The 27,227-nt window shown below is 43.6% G+C and overlaps 1 protein-coding gene across 7 annotated transcripts in view; it reads left to right on the forward strand.

Annotated features, from left to right (window-relative positions):
* Window positions 1-1,136: 1,136 nt before the first annotated feature.
* The window catches only part of COL12A1 (collagen type XII alpha 1 chain), a 139,518-nt gene continuing 113,427 nt past the window's right edge, over window positions 1,137-27,227 (forward strand). For 4 of the 7 annotated variants that reach the window (XM_032409452.1, XM_032409445.1, XM_032409450.1 and 1 more), the window contains exon 1: window positions 23,777-24,198. The gene's annotated coding sequence lies outside the window, so the exon portion shown is untranslated. Of the gene's footprint in view, window positions 1,161-8,754; window positions 8,810-13,655; window positions 13,940-23,776; window positions 24,199-25,140; window positions 25,185-27,227 lie in introns of those variants that run through there. The other 3 variants (XM_032409446.1, XM_032409448.1, XM_032409449.1) reach the window with 3 other exon arrangements.

A 27,227-nucleotide genomic window follows, 5' to 3' on the forward strand; every position in this document is an offset into this window, starting at 1 on the left:
GCATTAAAATAGAACAATGCTGATAAACTCAAGTTCTCTCAAAAATTCTGGTGAAATGCAAATAAATCCCATGCCTGCTGAAGTGGGTGTTGCTCTTGTGAGCAAAATTAGTTAAAAAGCACTTTGCTCGGGCTTGAGCCCATCTCTGTTGTGTATTTGTGTGAAAAGCAATGGAGTAAATTCCACATCTCTGTACCAGGGATGGCTTAGGGGAGGTTGGGACTAAAGGGGAGGAAAAATAATTTCCCTCCACCCTTCTAAGTTCTTGGCTGAGACCCCTGTAGTAAACGACAGAGGAAAACAAATAGAAGTTGATTACCATGTGTATCTCCTGTGCACATGGAAGCTACCTCGGGAAAAATGAGTAACTCCCTGAGGTGCCTTAGGATGCAGGCTTAAATACCATTTTAATAGGGAAAGAGGAGGAATGTAAGTCTCTTAGGGGAGAGGAAATCATTTTTAGGAAAGACGAATGGGCACTTCGAAGAGTAGATGGGAGGTATGATAGTTTGTGACAAAGTCTGTCTGGGTGTGGTGTCCAATTTTATCAATCTTCCCTGGTTGTTGAAACTCCCAAGGAGGAGATTTATGACAATTGAGTTCCTTTTGGACCATGTGTCTTTAGGTCGAAAAGGGGAGTTCAGAGAAAGCCTCTCCCTGCATTTGCTGTTTTCCAAGTGCCTACAGCTCAACACAATCAATGTACCAAGGTGGCATATTTGGGGGTGGCATGTCCTGAACTCCTACAGTTATATTTTGGGGTGGCATATTCTGCTACCCTTCTGGGCAAAGCTTTCTTCCTTGATAAAAAGAGATTCAAGAGGATGAAGGCTTACCTTCCAGGCCCCAAGCCTGGGGGTGGGGAGGGGGGGAAACAAGAACCCCCCAGTTCCATCTTCATTTTGGTGCTGAACTCACCAACCTGGAATTTCTGGTCACTGGGCTTCATGTTGGATAATAATTGCCCTTTTGATAGGAAGGTATCCTATTATTTGTGGTTTGACACAATGTATATTTGATATGATGTGGCTTCCAAGGAATGCATGATTTTTAAAAAAAATTCTAAATTTTAAATCCTTTAGTGCATCTTCCAAGAGGTTTCCTGGTTTCAAAAGTCACAAAGGGAAGCTGAAGATAGAACTTGCATTTGATAAAAACAGGTACTATTTTACTGTTTTTTCCCCCCCTCTCAGGATACTAAGCCTACTTCAGCAAGTAGAAGTAAGTTAGGAAATGGATCTGTTTTTGTTCCTTCTGTTTCTGCAAATTTTCTTGTGTAGAAAATGATTTGGAATCCCAAAGTGAAATATGAAATGCCATGGAAGATAGTTACATTTTAGGATTTTGTAATCAAAGGCTGTCAGGGGTTGAAGTAAAGTCCTTCCCTGTTTGATTTTAACATTCTAGAATGGTCAGCTTTTATGAGCTGAATTACGTCTTCCCCAAGTTCATCTGTTAAAAGCCTCCTAGTATCTCAGAATGTGACCTTATTTTGGAAATAGGGCCTTAAAGAGGTAATTAAGTTAAAGAGGGATCGTCAGGCTGAGCCCTAACCCACTACGCCTGATGTCCTTATAAGAAGAGATTAGGATGCAGAGGGAGCAGCCACACCCGGTACTGGGGAGAGTGGACGGACGGATGGACAGACGTGTGAACACACAGGGAGAAGGCAGCTGTCTGCAGCCAAGAAGAGAGGCCTCAGGAGAAATCAAGCCTGTTGATACTTTGATCTTGGACTTCCAGCCTCTAGAACAATGAGAAAATGAATTTCTGTTATTTAAGCCGCCCAGCCTGTGGTATTTTGTTATGGAAGTCCTAGCGAACGAATGTGACAGACATCTGCCCATTGACTTATGGTGATGTAAGGTACAGTTTTTCGTCCCTTCATTTCATCACTCATAAGGGAAGGGATGAAAAAACTGCAAGTTAAGAGACATTTGCAAATAAGTCAAAATACAGAATTATATCCAATGCCACTTCTTTGGAAGGGGCATACAATTTTTATGAATAGGTAATCAGCTTCATCCCACCTGCACTGTATGTTAAATAAATGTTTACGGATTCTGGTTTGAAGGTGACATTACATCATCAGGCTGTCAAGTTTGCTCACAGGTCTCAATCTAACCTCAGAAAGAATAAGGGACTTGGAGCCACTTGTGATAATGAGGTGTTTGTGAAGGAGAAGACAGGGAATAAAATTTGACTCATTGGTTTGACGCAGTGGATAGCTATGAGACAATGATGTTAGAGCCATTGTTAATATTTTACATTTATTAGTAGATAAGGAAACACTTGATTTTATTTTTGTTCGGAGTTCCCAAAAGATGAATTAGTTTCCTGAAGAATATGATCCAAGATCTGTTGGACTAACTCCTTTATGTAAGGTTGTTTGGAGGCAAATTTGTTTCCTTTGTATAATACTTCATGTGATTAGTCTTTTGGCCTAATTATAAATTCAGTTCTCAAAACAGTTTGTCCCTAAGTAAATCGCAATGCTGTTTTCTATTTGATTTTCTAAAAAAAGAAAATCTAATGGAAATGTCCTCACTAGTATTTATTTGTTATTATACTGCAATTAATGGAAATATGTAGTTATTACTCTTTTTCCTTCCAGGTCATTTTGATGCTATGGAAATTACCCAGGATGCTTTCTAATAAAATAAAAATAATAGCTCAACAATCTTATCTAGGTTTTCTCAGGTCTGTCTTGCAAAATTGGCCATCAGGAAATATTTTATCTACCAAAATATAACACTAGTATATACAACAAAATGGTATTTCTTGAACTGTGGCTCACAAAAAAAAAGATACACAGGGAGCTGAAAATTTTTAGTATTTTCTTGCTCAGTTTTCAGTGACATTCTTGGAAATAAAAGCCTGACTTATAAAAAGAAAGCCAATTCTCTTTGATATATTGATATGTAAATTTAAGAAAGGTCCTCAATGGCTATGGAATAAAAACCGGAAATGGCAACTGTAATTTTGTTCGATTTTGTTACCAAGAATGTAGTCGATTTGTTAGAAAAGGTGCCTGCTTCTAATAAGTCAATAATCAATAGTTAAAAAATAAGCATATACGTGTGGAACCTTTTATTAGAAAAAATTTGGCACTATCATCTACAGGAACACAAATTTTGCTCTTCCCAAGTGAGGAAAGAATTCAAACAGTTGCACTTAATAGAAGCAGGACCAAGTAGGCATATTTGATGAGCCACCTGCTGTGGAAGCTTTAAGGAAGGCCTACAGAGATGAAATTTAATACAGTAAAAAAAAAAAAATATATATATATATATATATATTTAGTTTTATTATTTATTTATTATTCACTTATTTATTATTAACATATAATGTATTATTTGTTTCAGGGGTTCAGGTCTGTGATTCATCACTCTTACACAACACACAACACCCACCACAACACATACCCTCCCCAGTGTCCATCACCCAGCCACCCCATCCCTCCTACCCCCCACCACTCCAGCAACCCTCAGTTTATTTCCTGAGATTAAGAGTCTCTTATGGTTTGTCTTCCTATCTGGTTTCATCTTGTTTCATTTTTTCCTCTCTTCCCCTATGATACTCTGCCTTGTTTCTTAAATTCCACATATCAGTCAGATCATATGATAATTGTCTTTCTCTGATTGACTTATTTTGCTTAGTGTAATACCCTTTAGTTCCATCCATGTTGTTACAAATGGCAAGATTTCATTTTTTTGATGGCTGCGTAATATTCCATTATATATATATCACATCTTCTTTATCCAGTCATTTGTCAATGGACATCTAGGCTCTTCCCATAGTTTGGCTATTGTGGACATTGCTACTATAAACATTGGGGTGCATGTGCCCCTTCAGATCACTACATTTGTATCTTTGGGGTAAATACCCAGTAGTGCAATTGCTGGGTCATAGGGTAGCTCTATTTTCAACTTTTTGAGGAACCTCCATACTGTTTTCCAGAGTGGCTGCACCAGCTTGCATTCCCACTATCAGTGTAGGAGGGTTCCCCTTTCTCCACATCCTCGCCAACATCTGTCGTTTCCTGACTTGTTAATTTTAGCCATTCTGACTGGTGTGAGATGGTATCTCATTGAGGTTTTGATTTGGATTTCCCTGATGCCAAGTGATGTTGAGCACTTTTTCATGTGTCTGTTGGCCATTTAGATGTCTTCTTTGCAGAAATGTCTGTTCATGTCTTCTGCCCGTTTCTTGATTGGATTATTTGTTCTCTGGGTGTTGAGTTTGATAAGTTCTTTATAGATTTTGGATACTAGCCCTTTATCTGATATGTCATTTGCAAATATCTTCTCCCATTCTGTCAGTTGTCTTCTGGTTTTGTTGACTGTTTCCTTTGCTGTGCAAAAGCTTTTTATCTTTTTTTTTTATTTTATTTTACTATGTTATGTTATATGCAAACAATGAATCATGAAATACTACATCAAAAACTAATGTTGTACTGTATGGTGACTAACAAAAGCTTTTTATCTTTTTTTAAAATTTATTTTATTTTTTAAGATTTTATTTATTTATTTGACAGAGAGAGAGCACAAGCTGGGGGAGCAGCAGGCAGAGGGAGAAGCAGGCTCATCAAGCAAGGATCCTGATACAGGGCTCGATACCAGGACCCTGGGATCATGACCTGAGCCGAAGGCAGACGCAAAAGCTTTTTATGTTGATGAAGTCCTAGTAGTTCATTTTTGCCCTTGCTTCCCTTGCCTTTGGCAATGTGTCTAGGAAGAAGTTGCTGTGGCCAAGGTTGAAGAGGTTGCTGCCTGTGTTCTCCTCAAGGATTTTGATGGATTCCTGTCTCACATTGAAGTCTTTCATCCATTTTGAGTCTATTTTTGTGTGTGGTGTAAGGAAATGGTCCCATTTTATTCTTCTGCATGTGGCTGTCCAATTTTCCCAACACCATTTGTTGAAAAGACTGTCTTTTTTCCATTGGATATTCTTTCCTGCTTTGTTGAAGATTAGTTGACCATAGAGTTGAGGGTCCATTTCTGGGCTCTCTATTCTGTTCCATTGATCGATGTGTCTGTTTTTGTGCCAGTACCATACTGTCTTGATGATGACAGCTTTGTACCAGAGCTTGAAGTCCAGAATTGTGATGCCACCAGCTTTGCTTTTCTTTTTCAAAATTCCCCTAGCTATTCAGGGTCTTTTCTGGTTCCATACAAATTTTAGGATTATTTGTTCCATTTCTTTGAAAAAAGTTGATGGTATTTTGATAAGGATTGCATTGAATGTGTAGATTGCTCTAGGTAGCATAGACATTTTAACAATATTTGTTTTTCCAATCCATGAGCATGGAATGTTTTTCCATTCTTTCAATTCTTTCTCAATTTCTTTCATGAATATCCTATAGTTTTCTGAGTACAGATCCTTTGCCTCTTTGGTTAGATTTATTCCTAGGTATCTTATGGTTTTGGGTGCAATTGTAAATGGGATCAACTCCTTAATTTCTCTTACTTCTGTCTTGTTGGTGTATAGGAATGCCACTGATTTCTGTGTATTGATTTTATATCCTGCCACTTTGCTGAATTCCTATATGAGTTCTAGCAGTTTTGGGGTGGAGTCTTTTGGGTTTTCCACATCAAGTATCATATCATCTGCAAAAACTGAGAGTTTCACTTCTTCTTTGCTGATTCGGATGCCTTTTATTTCTTTTTGTTGTTGGATTGCTGTGGCTAGGACTTCTAATACTATGTTGAATAGCAGTGGTGATAGTGGACATCCCTGTCGTGTTCCTGCCCTTAGGGGGAAAGCTCTCAGTTTTTCCCCATTGAGAATGATATTCGCTGTGGGTTTTTCATAGATAGCTTTTATGATATTGAGGTATGTACCCTCTATGCCTATACTCTGAAGAGTTTTGATCAAGAAAGGATGCTGTACTTTGTCAAATGCTTTTTCTGCATCTATTGAGAGGATCATATGGTTCTTGTCCTTTCTTTTATTAATGTATTGTATCATATTGATTGATTTGTGGATGTTGAACCAACCTTGCAGCCCAGGAATAAATCCCACTTGGTCGTGGTGAATAACCCTTTTAATGTACTGTTGGATCCCATTGGCTAGTATTTTGGTGAGAATTTTTGCATCCATGTTCATCAGGAATACTGGTCTGTGATTCTTCTTTTTGGTGGGATCTTTGTCTGGTTTTGGGATCAAGGTAATGCTGGCCTCATAAAAAGAGTTTGGAGGTTTTCCTTCCATTTCTATTTTTTGGAACAGTTTCAGAAGGATAGGTATTAATTCTTCTTTAAATGTTTGATAGAATTCCCCTGGGAAGCCATCTGGCCCTGGGCTCTTGTTTGTTGGGAGATTTTTGTTTACTGCTTCAATTTCCTTCCTGGTTATGGGTCTGTTCAGGTTTTCTCTTTCTTCCTGATTTAGTTTTGGTAGTTTATAGGTCTCTAGGAATGCATCCATTTCTTCCAGATTGTCTAATTTGTTGGCATATAGTTGCTTATAATCTGTTCTTATGATTGTTTGTATTTCTTCAATGTTGGTTGTGATCTCTTCTCTTTCATTCATGATTTTATTTATTTGGGTCCTTTCTCTTTTCTTTTTGATAAATTTGGTCAGGGGTTTGTCAATTTTATTAATTCTTTCAAAGAACCAGCTCCTAGTTTCGTTGATCTGTTCTATAATATTCTTTTGGTTTCTATTTCATTGATTTCTGCTCTGATCTTTATTATTTCTCTTCTCCTGCTGGGTTTAGGCTTTATTTGTTGTTCTTTCTCCAGCTCCTTTAGGTGTAGGGTTAGGTTATGTATTTGGGACCTTTCTTGTTTCTTGAGAAAGGCTTGTAGTGCTATATACTTCCCTCTTAGGACCGCCTTTGCTGCATCCCAAAGATTTTGAACGGTTGTGTTTTCATTTTCATTTGTTTCCATGAATTTTTTTAAATTCTTCTTTAATTTCCTGGTTGACCCATTCATTTTTTAGTAGCATGCTCTTTAACCTCCATGTATTTGAGTTCTTTCCAACTTTCCTCTTGTGATTGAGTTTCAATTTCAAAGCACTGTGGTCTGAAAATATGCAGGGAATGATCCCAATCTTTTGGTACTCGTCAAGACCTGATTTGTGACCCAAGATGTGACCTATTCTGGAGAATGTTCCATGTGCACTAGAGAAGAATGTGTATTTTGTTGCTTTGGGATAGAATGTTCTGAATATATCAGTGAAGTCCATCTGGTCCAGTGTGTCATTCAAAGCCCTTATTTCCTTGTTGATCTTTTGCTTAGATGATCTGTCCATTGCAGTGAGGGGGTGTTAAAATTTCCTACTATTATTGTATTATTGTCAATGTGTTTCTTTGATTTTGTTATTAATTGGCTTATATAATTGGCTGCTTCCATGCTAGGGGCATAAATATTTACAATTGTTAGATCTTCTCATTGGATAGACCCTTTAAGTATGATATAGTGTCCTTCCTCATCTCTTATTACAGTCTTTGGTTTAAAATCTAGCTTGTCTGATATAAGGATTACCACCCCAGCTTTCTTTTGATGTCCACTGGCATGATAAATGGTTTTCCACCCCCTCACTTTCAATCTGGAGGTATCTTTGGGTCTAAAATGAGTCACTTGCAGACAGCATATCAGTGGGTTTGCTTTTTTATCCAACATGATACTCTGTGTCTTTGGATTGGGGCATTTACCCCATTTACATTCCGGGTAACTATTGAAAGATATGAATTTAGTGCCATTGTAAGGTGACTGTTACTGTATATTGTCTCTGTTCCTTTCTGGTTTATGTTACTTTTGGGCTCTCTGCTTGCTTAGAGGACCCCTTTCAATATTTCTTGTAGGGCTGGTTTGGTGATCACAAATTCTTTTAGTTGCTGTTTGTCCTGGAAGCTTTTTATCACTCCTTCTATTTTCAATGACAGTCTAGCTGGATAAAGTATTCTTGGCTGCATTGCAGTAAAAGATATCATTAAAAGGAGACACAACTCTGCAAAAGACATTTTTCTCATTTTATAAATATATTATTAATGCTACAGCACTATTCTACCAAATTCATCTCCTTATGTTTCATGAGATTACCAAGATAAATGAACATCTGAGTCAGGGGTGGTAGAGGGGGCAGAGATTAGACTAAATTATCTCTTTTGTAACTATAAGAGTCTGTGGCTTCAGGACAAAGAAGCAATGAGCGTGATAGCCAGTATTTATCTAGCACTTCCCCTATGCTAGGCACTGTTCTTAGTGCTTTGTAAAGTCATCTGTGAGGCTCCAGGGTTATATGGAATGAAAAAACAAATAGCTCCAAATCAGAGGGAAATTTTGACCATTAAATTCTAGAGGTTTTGGTTTAACAAGAAAACACATTATCTCTATGGCCCCAGTATTCTGAGGGATAGGGAAATCTCATCTTTGATTCAGCAATTCCTGCTTATCCTACACTACCCATTCTTCCCATTTCTAGCAGCTGGCCTGTGAGTGCCTAGAATAAAGCCTATGTGTTTCTTCCTCCCTCCCAGTTAGGTAGGGCCATGTGACTAAGTTCTGGCCAACAGAACAGAAACAGAAGTATTGTGAGGTAACATGTAGGAACCTGCTTTCTGAGACTATGTATATGCTTTAGGTGGATCATCAGATTGTACTCTTTTTGTTGCCTCTTTGGGAAGGGACTTTTGTCCCATGAAGTAACACATCAGGCTAAATGATTTCTATATGTCTCTTGCAAGGACACAGCACGACAGCCAGCCAGTTTTTTGTGTGCTTAGCTTTTTTTTTTTTTTTAAAGGTGAAAATGTACAAAGAAGAAAGTTGAAGTCAAGCTATTACATTAAGGAATTGAAGTAAGTAGATAGAACATAAAGTAGGAAAGTAGTAAATATTAGAAATGGAACAGATCAGTAGAGTCTGTGTTGATCCTTGAATCACTGAAGAATTAATAGGTCACTATGCTAAAGCAAAGAGTGCTTGTTTTTAACATTTAACAGTCTCATTTATTTTATGAACTTGGTTCTCTGGATTCTCAAGATCATCTGCTACTTTCTTGGGAAAATAACAGCTCACATTTTAATATATCTCACTGCCATGGAACGTACTTTCTGATGCGTCTAACTTTTCTCCTATTCATTCATTACCTTATTCATTTTGGAGATTTGCAAGACTAGAGCTGATCCATGAAAACTTCATCTCTCTCTTCCTCTGTTTTTGTACTTTATACTTCCTTAGTTAAGGATGTCCTTTTCTTATCTGGCTGACTAACTCCTACAGCACCTTGGCTCAAGCTCAAGCATTATCTCTCCTTAGGGAGTCCATTGTTTCTAGAAACCTGGTTTAGGTACCCCATTGTGTGCTCCAGCCCACTGAGCCTATCTCCACCAATGCACTTATTACTCAATGTTGTAGCTCTGTTTGCTCCTCTCTTCTTCTCCCCTGGACTATAAGCTCCTTAAAGTCACTGTCTTTCATCTCTGTGTTCCTAGATACCAGCAAAGTGCCTGTCTTATAGCAAATCTACAATAAATTCTTCTTTAAAATTTTTTTTTCTCAGATCTGCGATTCCAAATATCTCAAACACATTTTTCTTTAATACATTTTTAAAGTTAAATTTATCAAGGAGTGGGGTGCCTGGGTGGCTCATTTAGTTAAGCATCTGTTTTTGGCTCAGGTCATGATCCCAGGGTCCTGGGATCGAGCCCCTCATTGGGCTCCTTGCTCAGCGAGGAGCCTGCTTCTCCCTCTCCCTCTGCTCCTCCCCACTGCTCATGCTCTCTCTCTCTCTCTGTCAAATAAATAAAATTATTTATTTATTTAAAAGATTTTTATTTATTTATTTGTCAGAGAGAGAGAGAGAGAGAGAGAGCACAAGCAGGGGGAGCAGCAGAGGGAGAGGGAGAAACAGGCTCCCTGCTGAGCAGGGAGCTGATTCAGGGCTCCATCCCAGGACCCTAGGATCATGACCTGAGCTGAGGGCAGCCGCTTAACTGACGGAGCCACCCAGGTGCCCCAAATAATATCTTTAAAAAAAAAAATTTATTGAGGAGTAAATTACATTTACAAAATACAATAAAATTAACATTTAAAATTGTACAGATTGATGAACTTTGCCAAATGAATACAGTCTTGTAACCACACTGCAACTGTGGTATAGAACATTTCCATCCCCTCTAAAAGTTCCATTTGCTCCTCTGTAGTCAATCCCCTACCTCATCTGGCCCCTGGAAACCACTGCTCTGATTTCTGTCCCCACAGTTTTGCTAGTGCTATACTGTCATATAAAATGGAATCATGTGTAGCATGTGTGGGCATACATTTTCTTGCACTTTGGTTTATTGCACTTCACAAATATTGTGCTTTTACAAATTGAAAGTTGGTGGCAACCCTGCATTGAACAAGTCTATTGGCACCATTTTTCCACAGCATTTGCTCACGTCCTGGCTCTGTGTCACATTTTGGTAATTCCCACAATATTTCAAACTTTACTGTTATTATTATATTTGTTATGGTGATCTGTGGTGGACGATCTTTGATGTTACTATTGTATTTGTTTTGGGGTGCCACAAATTGTTTCCATATAAGACAGTGAACTTACTTGATAAATATTGGGTGTGTTCTGCCTGTTCCCCATCTCTACCTCTCCTCGGGCCTCCTACTCCCTGAGACACAACAATATTGAAATTAGGCCAATTAATAACCTTATAATGGCCTGAAAGTGTTCAAATGAAAGGAAGAGCCAGTCGATGTGGCAACCTTCATTGTTGTCTTATTTTAAGAAATTGCCACAGCCACCCCTACCTTTAGCAGCCACCACCCTGATCAGTCAGCAGCCGTCAACACTGATGCAACACCCACCACCAGCAAAAGGATTATGACTTGCTGAAAGCTCAGATGATGGTTAGCATTTTTAGCAATATAATATTTTTAAATTAGGGTATGTACATTGCTGTTTTAGACATATTGCTATCGCACACTTAACAGACTACAGTTTAGTGTAAAGATAACTTTTATACATGCTGGGAAACCAAAAAATTCATTTGACTCCCTTTATTGCAATATTCACTTGATTGTGGTGGTCTGGAACCAAACCCACAACATCTCTAAGGTGTGTCTGTCTGTATTCCTTTGTGTTTCACTTTTTTCACTGGACAGAATGTGTTTGAGATCCACCCACATTACACATATCAGCAGTTTATTCCTTTCCATGTCTAAGCAGTACCCATCTTATGTGTGGTCTAAATATGTTTAACCACTTGATGGACGTTATAGTTGTTTCCAGTTTTATTATAGGGATAACACTGCTATAAACATTCACATGTAGATCTTTATATGGGCATATATTTTCATTTCTCTTGGGTAAATATATAGGATTGGGATTTCTGGGTTGCGTGGTAAGCCTGTGTTTAACTTTATAATAAAACACTAGCATTTTGCAGAGTAATCGTGCCAATTTATACTTCTACCAGTAGTTCATAAATGCTTTTAAAACGAGTATCATATGTATACTAGATTTCTGATTCTTTAGTTGTCAGATATTGCTAAGTTGCTTTAAAAAATGTGTAAAAATAAATGGATGGATGTACTGAGGTCTAGCTTTTTTTTGGTTGCCAGAGTAGAAAGAAATTGAATAAGACCCATTCCTCCCAAATAATTCCTCCACTGTTTTAATTATCAATATTTGAAATTCCTTCCTTGCAGTGTCATTGTCCCCCCAATACTTTGTTGGAACTCCAAGTCCTCAGGAAGCTGATCTGATAGGATCACTTCGTCGAGATTTATGAGGACCAGTTTCCAAAGCCCTAGCTGTGAGTCGAGTGGGAGGGCCATTCCGAGTACGGAGAGTCTGAGTCTGGGGACGAGCCAAAGACGGGAAGAGCAGAGGTCCGGGATGAGGGACACACACAGCAAAGGGCCAACAAGCCGGCTGGAAGGAGACTGGAGCCGGCCGGCCGTTGTATTCCTCTGCCAGCTCTAGCAGCCGATCGGGGTTTGAGAACCAGCTGTACCACTTTCTAGGCACGTGGCTTTAAGCAAATCCTGTAACTTTTTATTTAAACGTCAGATATTTTTTTTCCCCCTCCATCTGAGATGCTGAGGAAATGATAGTAGCTCCATCTGCCTCAAATGATTGTTGTGGGCATTGCACTGAGACGTACTGGTAAGTGTAACATATACTGCATTAGTGTCTTTTATTTTTTAAATTTTTTAAAGATTTTATTTATTTATTTGAGAGAGAGGGAGAGAGAGCACAAGCAGCGGAGGAGGGGCTGAGAAGCAGGAGAGGGAGAAGCAGACTGCTGCCAAGCAGGACCCAGGGATCATGACCTGAGCCGAAGGCAGACGCTTAACCGACTGAGCCACCCAGGCGCCCCCAGGAGTATCTTTTAATTGGTCAATTTTAAAAGCTGCTTTCCGCCCTAAATTCTCTTCTGTTGAACCTTCTTTTGACTTTTGCTCTATAACTACCATGTCAATGGTCCCCTCTCTCAGATCCATTTAATCTCTTTTCCTGCCCCTTTAGAACATCCTATGTGCTTTAGAGTAGTAGTCTGTGATACTTTCATAAAATTTCTTCCTACCACAGTCCATCTCAGACCCAGAGAACAAAATTGTGAGGTTTTAGACGTGACTGAGATGTGCCTTCAGTTTGGGGTTGTGTGACATGTCCAAGACTACTCAAATTACATTGTGACAAACAGCTCATCAATCTGAGATGCTAGGAGTCTTCTTAATTTCTGAGGGGGTGTAGATATCCTTCTGTGACTCTTCCCCTGTCTCTCCAACACAAGCATCGTTTCACAGAAGTTCAGACAAAGTCATTTATAAAACGCCTACATTTTCCTGGACATTTTCCTATATTCCCTTTCTATTTATAAACTGCATTTGTTTTGCCTTTTTTGTGTTCCAGCATAATGTTTGTTTATAAAAAAGATGTCATGTAATCCTTGCAATGCCCTCCATGATAGGAAAGATGAAATGAAGTTTTAGTGGAGTAAATGACTCGCTAGGGAAAACACATGTCTATGCCATGATGTCATCACTGATGATTCCATGGCCCCTTTGTTCTCTGGGGACCTGCTGTTTCCATAGGCAGTCTAGCTCACAGGATGGTTTTGCTTTCAAGTAAAGCCAACCTCAAAATTATGCTAAGTGCAAGGGCCAGAAGTTAATAGGGGTTAAGGAATTTCTGAAGACAATAGTGCAAAGAAGTTTCCTCTCTTCTTGGCAGCTAGTTCTCTAGACTGAGCGGAATGAGTCAAAATTCTTATTAAGGTCTTATTAAATCTGCTATCAGTAACCAGGATTATTTGGCACCTTGAATAGGGACTGGCTGAGCTTACTTTTTAGCTACCAACTGCCCAGCCCAGCTCAGCTCAGCTCAGCTGTCCAGATGTCCACAGAAGGTGGATATTTACCACTGCATTGCTATTTATCAGTGATAGAGTCTGCTGCTCATTCCCTATCTTCTCTTCTCTCTTTCTTCCATAATAATGGAACCTCGGAGTTTTAGATGGGCACCTGGGTGGCCAGAATAAACTACGTTGTCAAGCCTCCCTTGCAGCTAGATGTGGCCACGTGACTAAGTTCTGACCAAAGAGATATAATCACAGTCATCCAAAAGCAGCTTGTGGGAATCTTCCTCTGAAGACAACAGAGATTCCTGTGTGACCACCGTTCCCCACTTTTTTTGTGGTCCTTTGCTTTTTTCCTTTTGGCTAAAATTTGTGTGTCATACCTTAGGTCAGAACAGCCATCTTGGGCCATGTGGTACCTTCAGAGAGAGGCCTCACTGGTGGAACACTAAGATGATGGGAGCCTGCATGTCTGAGGACATCATGGAACTGTCACTGTCTTACCTGTGGACTGCCCACCTCTTGACTTCCAGGAGTGTTTTCGTCCCTGTTAGTTCTGTCCCCTGTTCCTAGCAGCAGAACCCTTCTGAGGCAACAGAGCACCAGCTGTGGATGCTTTGAGGAGAGGTGAGATTGGAAGTGGGGGTGGCGATGTTCTCATGGATTCCCAAAAATGGTCTCAGGAAGGAAGGAGACACTGCCTAGTAGGATGTGAGGCCAGTGGGACAGGTTGGTCCTTCCACCTGCACTCAGACCGCATGGCAACTGCCCTGGTGTTGCTTCAGCATCTGCAGCAAGCGGTCCTTGAGGCTGCCCCCCTTCTTGCCTGCTCTGCAGCAGGAACTAATGGTTCTGAGGCACCTGGTCTCCTTATTAGCAGCTCTGTCAGCTGTGCTGGTAAGAGCTAGGTGGGCCAGGCACATCTAGATGCATCCATCACTGCCTATTGGTGGCAGTTTTGTGTTGCTTTAACTTTCAAAGATTTCGGATGCAGATATCCTATAATGGTGGCAGGCTTCCACTTCCAATCCCGTTCTTGAGGGAGTGTGGCAATGAGTTCCAGCATGTTTTGCAAAATGAATGACTTGCCCAAGAATAATGGAAAGAAGCCCAACCAGGTGCTGGCGCCTGGATCCTAGTCCTGGCACCAATGACAGAAACATGACATTGAGCAGGCTCCTGAGCGGCTCTGGTTCTCAGGTTTTGTAAATGTGAAATGGCACACTGGGTCATGTGATTTCTTTCTTTCTTTCTTTTTTTGAAGATTTTATTTATTTATTTGAGAGAGAGAACATGCACAAGGAGGGGGAGAGGCAGAGGCAAAGGGAGAAGCAGGCTCCTCACTGAGCAGGGAGCCCGATGCAGGGCTCGATCCCAGGACCCTGGGACCATGACCTGAGCCAAAGGCAGATACTTAACCGACTGAGCCACCCAGGCGCCCCAAGGGTTACATAATTTCTAAGACCCCTTTGGTCTTACAGTCTGCTGGTTGTCCCTCATTATCCTTTCTCTCTTTCTTCCGTAGGAATAGAACATCCGAGTTCTGTTATTCATACCGATAATTTCTATCACCATTAGATAGTTGAGGCCTACCATACAATTTTATTTCTATCTCTGAAAGTATTCAACTCACCTGTGTAATATACGTATAGTAAAACATATTACAGTCTTTTCGTTGGAAATGGAAGAAATAAAGCAAATTTGTCCTTATCTTTGGTTTTATATTAGTAAGAATAAGAAATAAAGAGCATTTTTGAGTGTCTTTTGGCAAATGAAACTGGACCATGTTTGCGTCTGATTTCATCTTTAAAGCCAATGACAACAATGAAGCCGATTGTCTCCAGGTGTCACCTGGAAGGTGGAGTTGTGAAAACGGGAAGCAGGTGGGGATGGGTTTGATTCTGGCAGCGCCACTATAGACTCTATGGCCCCGGCCAATCAACTTTCCCTAAGTTTGCTGGTTTCCTCAAAATAATTTTCCAACTACTGCTGGCAACACAGAACCCAAATTTAAACACTTCCTTGGAGCGCTGATTTGGGGACCAGCCCTATAGGTGATTGGCCCTCCTAACCTGCCAGTACTAGATGAACCCCTTAGTCTTCAGGTAGTAGTTGGGTTCTCAGCCTGCTTTAGCACAGACTTCATGAATAGCCAAGGGGCTTGGCTTAGAACAGCAGGTGTCAACCCTCACAGGCCATCAGAATTATCCAGGCATCTTCAAAAATGTACAGATGCCCATACCCCACTATGGAGAACAGATTTGATTAGTCTAAAGGTGGTGCTCAGACATCGGTACAGGACTTTTTCAGACTCATTAAGTGATTATTTTATGCAGGTAGGCTCGAGACCCATTGGCTTAGATCTCCTATAGTCACCTTAAGCCCCATGGTAGGGCAGTAGGGCAGAAGTGGGAGGAATATCCCGAGCCAATCACAGAGCCCACACAATAGCCATATTGGGAAAGCCCATTATTTATTTGCTGAAATCCTCACCTTAGCTCCAGTGTAGACACGGGAATGAGGATCACACACTGGTAGAAAATGCAAGACCAGACCTCTCAACTTCATCTTCATAGGTAGCAATAAAAATAGTAAAGGCACAAGACTTCATTTCAAAAGAGTGTTAATAAAAACATAACCTCAACACTTGGTTCCCTACCTCTGTGTTGTGAGCATGGCCCTAAGTGTTCCTAATGTCAGAGATCAGAATCTTTTATTTTGGCGGCAGTTAGTGGTTCTGTTCAAAGCTATTGCTACCAAGAAAAAAACCAAAAATATAAGAAAAGAAGCCATTCAATAAATAAAATTACACTTAAAAAAAAAAAAAAAAAACCTAGACCATGTGTGAAAGTTTGAAATGATTTTCTCAGTTTAAACAATGAGTGAGGACTTTATGTACTTTCAGTCTGATGAGTCAGCATAGACAGGGGGAGGATGGAGAAAATTGTTTAAGCATTTCCCAGATGCTTTTTGTATCACCTGCAGGGTTATGTATTCAGCCACCCATGAACAAGCTTGCAGGAGGGCCAAGGAACAACAGTGCCATCGGTTTCCCTTTGAATAACTAGCTGCCTGTCACACAGAGTGCAACTGTGACTCTTCAGTAGTTTTTCACACTTTGCAAAATTCTGGCAAAAAAGGGAAGGATGCATTTCTCTCTCTTAAAAATATCTGTAATGAAATCTGAGATATTATTTATATTTTATATAAACATATTAATAAAATGTAGTGGAAAGTTCCTCCAAACTTTCCTTCTTAGGAAAAAATAAACCCCCCAGGGATTTTGGTCATATGTAAGGCCATTTTGTCATGTTTTCTCTCTCTCTTTTTTTAAGATTGTATTTATTTATTTGAGAGAGAGAGAGAGAGCACAAGCAGGGGGAGCGGCAGAAGGAGAGGGAGAAGCAGACTCCCTGCTGAGCAGGGAGGGCTCCCCCCGCCGCCTGATGTGGGGGGCAGGGCTCAGGGCTCCATCCCAGGAGGGGCTCCATCCCAGGACCCTGGGATCGTGACCCGAGCCAAAGGTAGACACTTAACTGACTGAGCCACCCAGGCGCCCCTTGTCATGTTCTCTTAAAACCAGCTTGCCTGTCCCACTTCCCTAATTTTCCCCATGGCACATCATTCTTTCAGTCATCTGATTTTGCTCAGTCATTTTAAGATATTTTCCCATCCTGACTTCCTAACACCACTCATCTTCCTCTTTGCATGCCACTGTTGTGAGCGCCACAAGACAGACCGTCTGAGTCTCTCACCTGGACTCTGGCCCCCCTCTCCCTGTCTCCTTGCTTGCAGGCTATCTTCTTAGCAAGTTACTGTGAGCCCCATTGCCAGATTAGTTTTTTTACAACAAGATTTTTATCATTCTTTTGTGTAACAAGCATTCATTTTAATATACCATGAAAGACCGTGAACTCAGATATCAGAGAGCTGAGTTCAGATCTGAGTTCCAAAATTAACTAGTAAATCACTTGACTCCTCTGAGCCTCAATTCCTTATCTATTAGCATAGAGATAAGAATTAAATATCGTGGACTGACATATGTAAAATGCTTCGTGCAGTGTCTGGAATACAACCTGTCAATTATTTGCTCAGTAATTATTATATTTAAAGGAGTAAACTCCAGAATCTCAGCCACTTCCAAGCTCTAATACTATTCCATTGTGTTCACAAACTTTCTGCTAAAACAACTCTGCTTTATTTATTGCCCGACATTTCCTGTCCCTTTGCTATTTTTTCAACTTCCTCATTTTGAATCTTGGGCTTAGAACGTTAACTGCTAGTCCTTTAACGTCTTCCTCCTCCAGAAATTCTTCAGGAACCGCTTCAGCATACACTGCCTTCTCCTTTCCATGAACTTGCAGCAATTCCTAGTGTGGGGAGACATGTCTTCATGGGTCCCTCATGCTTCTCATGTCTTGTGAGCAGGGGCACTTATTGCTTTTGCTTCAGAGGATCCTTCTAGGGTGTGTGTATATTCCTGGCCTGAGAATACAGAGGTAATTTCTCCCTGTGGGGCAAAGGGCAAGTTTGTTTACTGTTGAGTGTAACAAAGAGAATGCCTCCTTTCAGGGCAGAAGTCAGGCAGGCTCACTGCCCTCAGAAAAGACATGGGTTCCCCAAGCTCGGTTCTCTTCCTGTAATGCAACCAGCTGTGTATGGAAGGGTCACTGGGTCTTCTTTGCATTAGCCTGGGGGTCGGGTGCAAATGATGATCCTCCAGCTGCTGTGCTTGCTATCAGTCCCAGTCCTTTGGGTCTGGTTCCTTGTGGTCGGTCCCAGTTCCTTGTGGTCGGTCCCAGTCCTTTGGGTCTGGTTCCTTGTGGTCAGTCCCAGTCCTTTGGGTCTGGCTCCTTGTGGTCGGTCCCAGTTCCTTGCGGTCGGTCCCAGTCCTTTGGGTCTGGTTCCTTGTGGTCAGTCCCAGTCCTTTGGGTCTGGTTCCTTGTGGTCGGTCCCAGTCCTTTGGGTTCCTGCCAGCACCCGTGAATCTGTAGTATTGTTAACTTGTTAGCTTGCAAGTAAGATACCATTTCAGATCCTAGAATAGTTCTTGACAACTATTACTGTAATTGTTATTATTTGGTTGCTATGGCTCCGAAATGTTTTTTCATAACAATCTCCTCTTTCCCCCCCCTTTTTTCTTGTCATGGGTCCGTGGAGAGACTGATATATAGAGCAACTGGTTTGTGGGGAAATTGCTTTTTTTTTTTTCCTGCAGAATGTTCTGAATCATGGGTTGAGTTGATTGCTTCCTGCGATGTCATTTCCCCCCAAATTATTTTTCATGTTACACACTGTCTCCAGACCTCTCTTGAATCATTTGACTTTTGTTTATGTTTATTTCTGGCCTTTGTTACTACATTTATGTTTTTTTATGGATAGGATCTCTTTTGATTTGTCTTTAAAAAAACTTCCCCCACAGTTTCTAGTGAATATCATGATGAGAGCAACAGGGTTTGCTGAATGAATGCTCAAGATAGAAACGATTAAAGGAGTCTAGTCAGATAATGGCCATCCTTTCCCTCATTTCCACCAGAGGGCGCATTCCATTTCACCTTAGATTTAGGAACATTTCAAAGTCTGGGATTTGGTCTGCTTTGAATACCTGGGTGTCTGTGCTTCATAAATGTAACTGAATGAAGTGGTAAGTGTATAAAAATGCTTTCTTAAGTGAAGCCTTAGTCTGGTTACACTTTAACTTACACTGGAGCTCCAACTGGGGCCAATGAAACCTTCTATGATTTCATCACTGTTTCATTTCAGTCTACTAGGTAGTGAGTTTGAAGGCCAAGACCAAATCCTGAAAAATGGGTTCCTGTGATTTTTCACATTTTCCTGCAACCTGAAAGTTTATGTCAGTGCACACATCCAACTGTCCACACACAGAGCAGTGGTCTGACTAGAAATTCTGGACCTTGTGCTACTTTGAGGGTTATAAAATAAATAGATTCCAAGTCCCGAGGTGGTAAGGATGACTTGACCAGTATTGAATCTGATAGAAGTGAAGTGACAAAGGGTTGCTTTCTTAACTCGGAAGTGAACTTACTTCCTTGTATCTTTCACAGTTTCTCAAGGAGGTCAGAGCTAACTGAATAATCAACTCCCACCAGCATTGGACTTTTATTAAATTTGGAGGGTTCATCCTAAGAAGATACTGAATTAAGATGCAGGGTTTTTTTTTTTTTTTTTTTTTTAAGCTTCATAGCTCTCCACGCAACCAGAACTTTTTGAGGTCACATGCGGTCTGAGCTAGCCACCTTGGGGAGGAGGGTAAATATGATGCACTTACTGTTTTCTACTCCAAAGTTGCTCCCATTCTGACAGGGAGAGATTGTTTCAGGACAAGTGAGAGGTGTGGAGGAGGTCCACGCAAAGCCTGTAGACTTCATGAAAGTAGTTCTTTGTGAAGAAGCAGAGACTGTCGAGAAGGCAGGAGTGCAGAATGTCCCCTTTTCCTTCCTTTAGTGATGGCTTTGGCCTCTGGATTCTTCAGCTTTGCTAGTACAGACAGGGCAGTTGTCCACTGCTTCTCATTTTTATTTTATTTTTTTAAAAGATTTTATTTATTTATTTGTGTGTGTGAGAGAGAGAGAGAGAGAGTGCGCGCAGACAAGTAGGGGGAGTGGCAGCCAGAAGGAGAAGCAGGCTCCCCGCTGAGCAGGGAGCCCGATGTGGGACTCGATCCCAGGACCTGAGCTGAAGGCAGCCGCTTAACCGACTGAGCCACCCAGGCATCCCTCACTGCTTCTCATTTTTAATGTTAAAACATTTCGAAGCCATAAACTCTTCAGAGATGTGAGGGGTCCAGTGAAGTTGCCTCAGGTGACCCAGCTCTTCCTTGACAGAGTTTCCAGGGCAAGGCCTCATCTTAATTATTTTCATATCCAGTGCTCTGAGCTTGTCACCGTACAGGCACATGAAAGGTGCTCATTAAGTGCATTTCGACTTCTTGGGTTCTAAAGGAGAGGATTCAGATACACCGTTTCTGATGCGACTTCTTGACTCCTCAGATACACTGCCTCTCTGCTCCTGAGAATTAGTGTAGCTAGAGGACCGCCTCCTCTCTTCACACCCTTACTCAGAGGGCTTGTGAGGGCTTTCTTCACCCAAGACCCTTAAATCCACTCTGGATACAGCCCACACACAGCCCCCAGAACGGGACAAACAGTGCACGCTCAGCTCGGGTTCCTCTTCCCTTCCCCACCAGGTACCTCAGCACGCACCCGCACCCGTACCAGGAACGCTGACTAGGTTAACCACAAGCAAACCAATGAGGAGGCCGCTTTTGCCTTTTTATGAATTAGGGACGCCCCTGTAATCTGAACTCCTTCCTGGAAGTAGCACCTCTTCCTTTGTTTACCCCTGACCGGAAGCTTGCTCCAGCTTTGGGGCAAGAATTCCCATAGGCGGTTAGTTAACGGACACAAAGAAAGCTTATGCCACCTCCTCACTTGTTCTGCCATCTTGTCGGCTCTTAGTCATTCCTGGGAATCAGACAGATGAATGACACATTTTTCAAAAACTCACTGAAAACTCTCAACTTCTGGCTCTACATTGTGTGACTTTGACCTCCGGCGCCAGTGCTCGCGCTGACCGCTAGATCGCGCTGTCGGACAAGGAATCCGAAGCTCCGGAACCGCCGGGAACCCCGGAGTCGGAGGGAGAAGAGGTGAGAGCAGAAGACAGGGAGAGTGAGAAGAGGGAGATCCCGGGGTATAACCTGAGGACGAAAAGCCACAGAAAGCAACCAAACTGAAAATTCAACCAGCTGTGCCTCAGTCGATAAATATCAATTTGTTGCAAACATTAATGGATTCCAAGGGTGTAAGAACAGGACGCACTACAAAAGGGCAGATTGGAAGAGGATTTACGCGTTTTTTTGTTTTTGTTTGTTTGTTTTTTGTTTTGTTTTGTTTTTGTTTTGCTTTTTACCCATTTGTTCACTTACCGTGCTAGAAGTCTAGCTTGCGTAAGAGCCCCCGGAGGCCAAATCTTGCAGATGTCGTGCTGGAAGGCCCCTGAGGAGCTCCTTTGGATATCCTTGAGTTGCACTCCTGTCCCCTGGGAATGGGTGTGCTTGCATTAGCTTGTCGATATGTGTGTACTCCCCGAACCAGTGTCCCTTCCTTCCTCTTCCTCTCATCCTACTTTGGAAGCATTGCAGAGAGATCCTTTTTTTCGAGGGACAGAGGGTGTTTTGAGGCCGGTGGCTTTGTTACAGACCTTTGCAGCAAATGCATTTCAAATGCATTAAACCTGTCTGTGAGCGACAATGCCTTAAGAGAGGATGGCTACGGGGGTTCCCAGGACGCCACTCTGCGTTGGAGAGCGGCATTAAGTGAGCGCTCTTGGGGGCCTCCCGCCCCAGGAAGAGGCACCCCTCAGCTCCCCGGCGGGTGACTGGCCGCCCAACTCCCGGGCTGTGCAGCTCTGAGTCAAACCAACAGCAGAGAACTCTTCTCAAACCAGTAATATCAACACCCAGAGTTACACTGCTCCCCAGTCAACAACTTCGCCATCACAAATTAAAAACAACAAAAAGTACGTAAAGAAAAACACGCGCGCGCACACATGCACACATACACACACACCTGGACGAAATGCAAACCCCAGCCACCCTTGGCTGGCGTGCAAGGCAACAGTTTTCCTTTTCTAGACGGTGGGTGTCGGTTTCCCAAGGGGCGTCCCTGGCCGTTCCAGGCCGCTGCGCCGGCCAGGGCGTCTGCAGGGCGCAGCGCAGCGCGACTGGGTGTCCGGCCGGCGGCTGCCGGGACTTATCTGCCTCTCGGCTCTGTCCTTGACTCCGCCACCAGCCCACGTGCGTCTGTAATAAGGAATTTGAGTGAGGGTGCGGGTGGAGGGCTGGCCCGCGTGCGAAGGCTGGCTCTCCACTGGCTGGGGATAAGAGCTCAATGGTACCCGGCTGATGACCTCGTTCTGCGTTGTGCACGTCGGGTTATTCACGCCCAGGATGCGCTCCCGCCTTGGGGGTTTGTGCCGAACACCCGGGTTGTGAGAGTTTGAGAGGGGGGGAGACTGTGCACTGTGCGCGTGTGTGGCCTCTTTGTGAGAGCTGCCCAGCTGGACTTCGAGTGGGCCGTGTGTACTCAGGGAATGTGCAGAGGTGGAGATTCCCATTTTTTTCCGTTCTTTCCCTCCAGTTTTCTCTCTGGCTTTCGCTGGAGGCAGCTGTGAGGGGGGCAGAGTGGAGTGGGGGCGGGGGAGGGCGCTCAGCAAGTTCTTGTCATTCTAAAGGCAAGTTCAGAGGACATCGCGCCTGTTGGAGGGAAGGCCAAATTTGCAGACGTCAGATCAAATAGGGAAAGAAAGGTTTACATTAGCGACAAAAACTCCGCTTTTACTATTGAGGGCGGTCAATTCCAGGAGCAGAGCTCCTGCGTTCGCCTCCGAGCCCTCTCCTCCATCCGGGTTGTTCAACCTTGCGGGGTTAACCTCCCGACGTCAAGAGGCCAAAAGTGCAGAGCTTGTGCTGAGGGCACAGACGTGGGTAATCTGAACCTCTCCTGGAGCGTTTTTCTGATGCCACCGTGTACGAGCCCCGCGCTTCCTCCCGTGCGCCTGGCACCGTTTGGCAACCCCGAGTGCCAGGCTCCCTGCTCAGGCCAAGGGGGTGGAGCCGAGGGGGCAGGGGGCGGTAGAAAGGAGAAGATGCTGGCAGAATGTCAGCCCCCATTTGGCCTCCATCTCTTTGGCAGTTGGGGGAAACATAATTTCATTCGTCTCCTTGACCCCGCGGGGTTTTAAGGGCAAAGTTTTTGGTCCAAAGCCTCCGCCCGGGGGTCAGCTTATGCTCACGGTCTCTCCTGTGATTGCAACTGGTTCTCTGGCGGCTTCTTGTTCTGCGAATCCCTAGGTTTCATTGATTCCCTCGCCCTCTCTCTTGGCTCAAATTAAGCCTCTCAGTTCCGTCCCAAAGCATCAGGGAAGCAAGACAGGACTGGGAAAGCCATCCCGTCGTTGAGCCCCGCGCGGGCTGCTGTACGGGCTTCCAATCGCCGCTCCGAGATTGAAAAAGACAGAAGGCGCGCCGCGTGCACAGACAGTTAGTTAATGGAAACCCTGTAAATCGGTTTTAAGTGCACCCAGGACGGAGGGGGAGGAGAGTGTAGGTGGTGATGATGGGGGATGGGGCGAGGGTGGAGTGGGGTCGGTCACACATTCTTGCAGTTCTGAATATAAGGCAGTCGCTTCCCTCCCTCCCATTGTTCTTAATTTAGAAAAATAAATTCATTAAAGAAAATCGCAAGGATAGGGAAACCCGAGCTCTCCAGCCCGCCCCAAGCGGAGGAGTGCGCGGCTTCCCTTGGCAGCGAACCCGACTGCGGCTGTCCCCCTCCTCGCTTCCTCCTCCTCCTCCCTGCATCCCTCCCCCCTCCCCGGCGGGGCACTGCTACTACGGGGATCGCCACCTCACGCCGAAGGAATGCTGGAAGTATGCACACGTTCCCAAAAGTAGACCTCCTTCACCGCCGGAGGAGCATACATCACCCCGTGGCAGCCGTCCACCTTCTCAGGCGTTTCGTAACCGAGTAAACTGAGAGCTGGGAACAGCCCTCTATTAAGTAGCCCGCGGCGCGGAGCCTCTTCCCACTCGACGAAGGCGAGCCATCGCAGACGCGTCCGCGCGCGGGCAGCTGCGGTCCCGGGCAGTCTCCGCGGGCTCCGCCGCGTCTGCCGCTCCTCCCGGGATCCTCATCCTCTTTGCCTCCTCGGTGGCCCTGCCGCTGCCCACCTCCCGGCAGCCGCCAGGTGCTCCTTGAGCACAGCGCCAATTGCCTGGGCGTGCGGGGGTCACACCGAGCCCCGGCTTCTACGACGCCGGGAAGCCGCTGTCGCCGCCGCTACCTCGGTCACCACCGCCTCAGGTCGGTCCGGCTTCTAACCATTTTCCCTTACCCCGTACCTCACAAAGATAACTAGGGAAACTTGCTTCTTGCTTCTAGCCTGTTCCCTAAGCCCTTAAAGGTCGCAGGCAAGAACCGTTTGGACTCCTAAGAGTGGAGCTGTGCCCGAGATTTGCCGGGTATCCTGGGGTTCTGTGACTCATTTTATCTTTGAGGGAGAAAGAATTGTAGCTTTTCTTAAGAGCTGTGCAGGGCGGCGGTGTGTGCGTAATGCACCCTGTTCAATGTTTGTGTTTGTAGAGAAATTTCATCTATAGATGCTGTCGATTTCAATGAAGGGCGCCCCAGGTTCTGTGGCCACCTCGTTATCTCTTGGCCGTAGCTTTCCCGGGGGTGCTGTGGTGCAGCCCCGGCGCTGGGAAGGTATTTTAGTGACGCACGGTGCGGAATTCTTTGGAGGGCCGGCTGAGTGCTCTGCAGCTCGTCGAAGCTGCGCGGGTGTGTGTGGCATCTTGAGACAGATTCCTAGTCGAGTGTTCCGGCTCCTTTGCTTTTCAAAGCATCTGAGATGGTGGGTTAATCCAGCTCTAGGGGACTCATCCTGGGCCCGACTTTCTCAACTTCTGGAGAAAGCTCCCCCTCCCGACCTCTTCCCGAGTGCATTGGTCGAGGCCCTACTCGGGGTCCGTGCAACCTTTGAAGTAGTTTCCATCCAAAATCCCACACAGTGGGAGAGAGATCAGAGAGTTTGGGGCGCCGGGTTCATTTATGGAGCGGAGACGCGAAGCCAGGGAGCAAAAGAGGTACCCCAAGTCGAGTGTCCTTAGGGAAAGGTGACCCATTCAGGGCGTTCCAGGACCCCTTCCCCCGTCCCTCTCCCGCCTCAGCCTGGACTATGTAACCTAAAGTATGCGGGAGCGCTGGGGAAGGATGGAGCAAGGAAGGAAATGAGCGCTAAACTCGCCCTTGGCTAACTAATGTCAAGGTCGCAGCGGGTAAAAGAGGAGGTAGGTGACTTGCAAAGGATCTGGAGGAACCCCGCGGGGAGGCGGGGGGAAGTGTAATTTTCTTTTTTAACTGGACGCGGGATTTCAAGAATTGGTCTTTTCCAGCGGGGTGGGGGAGGGGGCAAGTTGGTGGAAGGAGACCAATCCCTTAAGACCTCTCCCCCCACCCGCTCCTCCGCAACTGACTCATTTTCATTCATGAGGATGAAGTGAGGGAATCCTTCCTGACACGTAGGGGCGGCCGTTTTCAGACATTTATGTCTGAGAATGTTCAATGAAACATTAAGCTAAGTATTCACATAAATGTTTTGGCTAAAAGGAGAGAAAACTTTTTTTTTTTTTTTTTTTTTTAATGTATGGACGGAATGACTGGTGGGCTGGTAGAACTGACTGTAGGTTCCGATATCCCAACGCAACATGATTCATTCTTGCCGCTGAGTCAGGCAGCCAATAGGTGGCGCTCTAGACCCAGACAAAAGAACTTCCACGATTAAAGTTTTTGTGAAGAGTTCAGGGTTAAAAAAAAAAAAAGCTGCACAGAGCTTTTTGATGGGTCGATTGTCAGCCTTTAACTTTTCGCGAGCACGACTGCCAACTGAGTTGGAAATTACTGTAGCAAAGTTAAGGCCAGCTGATGGGAACAATGGGCCAGTCTCACCTCCTGCTTTTCACTGATGGTAGAAAAGGGTTAGAAATGTCAAACAGCTGTTAATTAGGAAGAAAGAAATCGCTGGAGCCCTTGAATCTTCAGAGCAGCGCCAACATTTTAATCTTGGCTTCATAAAAAGGAGCTCTGGGCAATTTGGCACGCCTGCCCATCAGACGTTTAAAATGCAATTTACACTCAGGCCGAGGAAAGATGCCCTAATACATTGTGCCAATAATTTGGAAGGGCATGGTTGGAGCTTGTCAGTTTCTTTTCTCAAAGAGGGCTCGACCTTTGGCTCATTTTTGGATTCCCAAGGAGGACTTCGTTTTTCAAGCGTCCTCGTCTGTTGCCTTACAATAATTTATGTACTTCACCGTCAAATCTCTTTTTATGTTTTGCCTCTGGCAGCTTCCCAGTTCAGTTCACTGCTAGTAGCTTTTGTGTCTGGATTAGACCTTAGAATATTTTAGAAGATTCCCTTCTGCCAACATAGATTAAGCACCTACTGTGTGCTGGGAGTCACAAAAGATGAATAAGACTCTTTGTCTTTAAGGAATTAATAACCTAGTTACAGAATCAGGAAAAATCAGAATAGAACATATTCTCCTGTGGAGCGTATATACCTGTAATCTTTTGGAACCTGTAATCTTCTGTAATAAGTGAAGTGAAAATATGTTAAATGAAAATATTATTACTGAGAATTTTTATAAAAAATATCTTGGGAAAACAGACAGTGTTTTTTGGTCTCTTCTATGGCTTGTCCTTTTCTAATTATGTATCTTAGAGTTGTTTTCCCCTCATCTTGGGTAAAGGATTTATCAGCTGTGAAGACAAAGCAGCTAGCAGTAGGGTCAGGTTTCAGCTGGGCCTTACATATTTCTGTATAATCCATTTCAGACCTTAAAGAGCTGCATATTGTAGGCAGAACAAAATGAAGAAAAAAAGAGTAGAAGAGGTTTATTATACTTTTCCAAATTACCCTGAGATCACTAAAGTACAGTTACCTAAAGAGTTCAGCAGCTAGGAAAAAGCTGAGGGCCAAATAAAATCCCCAGCTGGAAGAGACATTTAGTTGAGTCAGGGGTAAAATGACCTCTGAATTAGCCATCACCAAGGCAGGATGAAGTCATGTGGGGCCTGGTAGGGGATGCTAAGCAGGACCAACCTCCAGGAAAACAGGACCCTCTTTAAACTAGAAATCCCTCTTAGTGCCATGATTAAACTGCAGTAGATGACCTTGACTTCCACTGCTACACAATAGGCCCATTATGTGCTGGGTTGGGCCCTGCGGTTATTAAGGCAGATCTGGTCGGGTCCTGGCCTGGTTGCAGGCTCCAGTTCTAACCTGGTTCCAGGCCTGCCCGGACCCGGTCCTGATACGGTCACTGCTTCCT

Source organism: Phoca vitulina, unplaced genomic scaffold (assembly GCF_004348235.1).
Source record: "Phoca vitulina isolate PV1807 unplaced genomic scaffold, GSC_HSeal_1.0 scaffold11, whole genome shotgun sequence".
Lineage (NCBI taxonomy): Eukaryota > Metazoa > Chordata > Mammalia > Carnivora > Phocidae > Phoca > Phoca vitulina.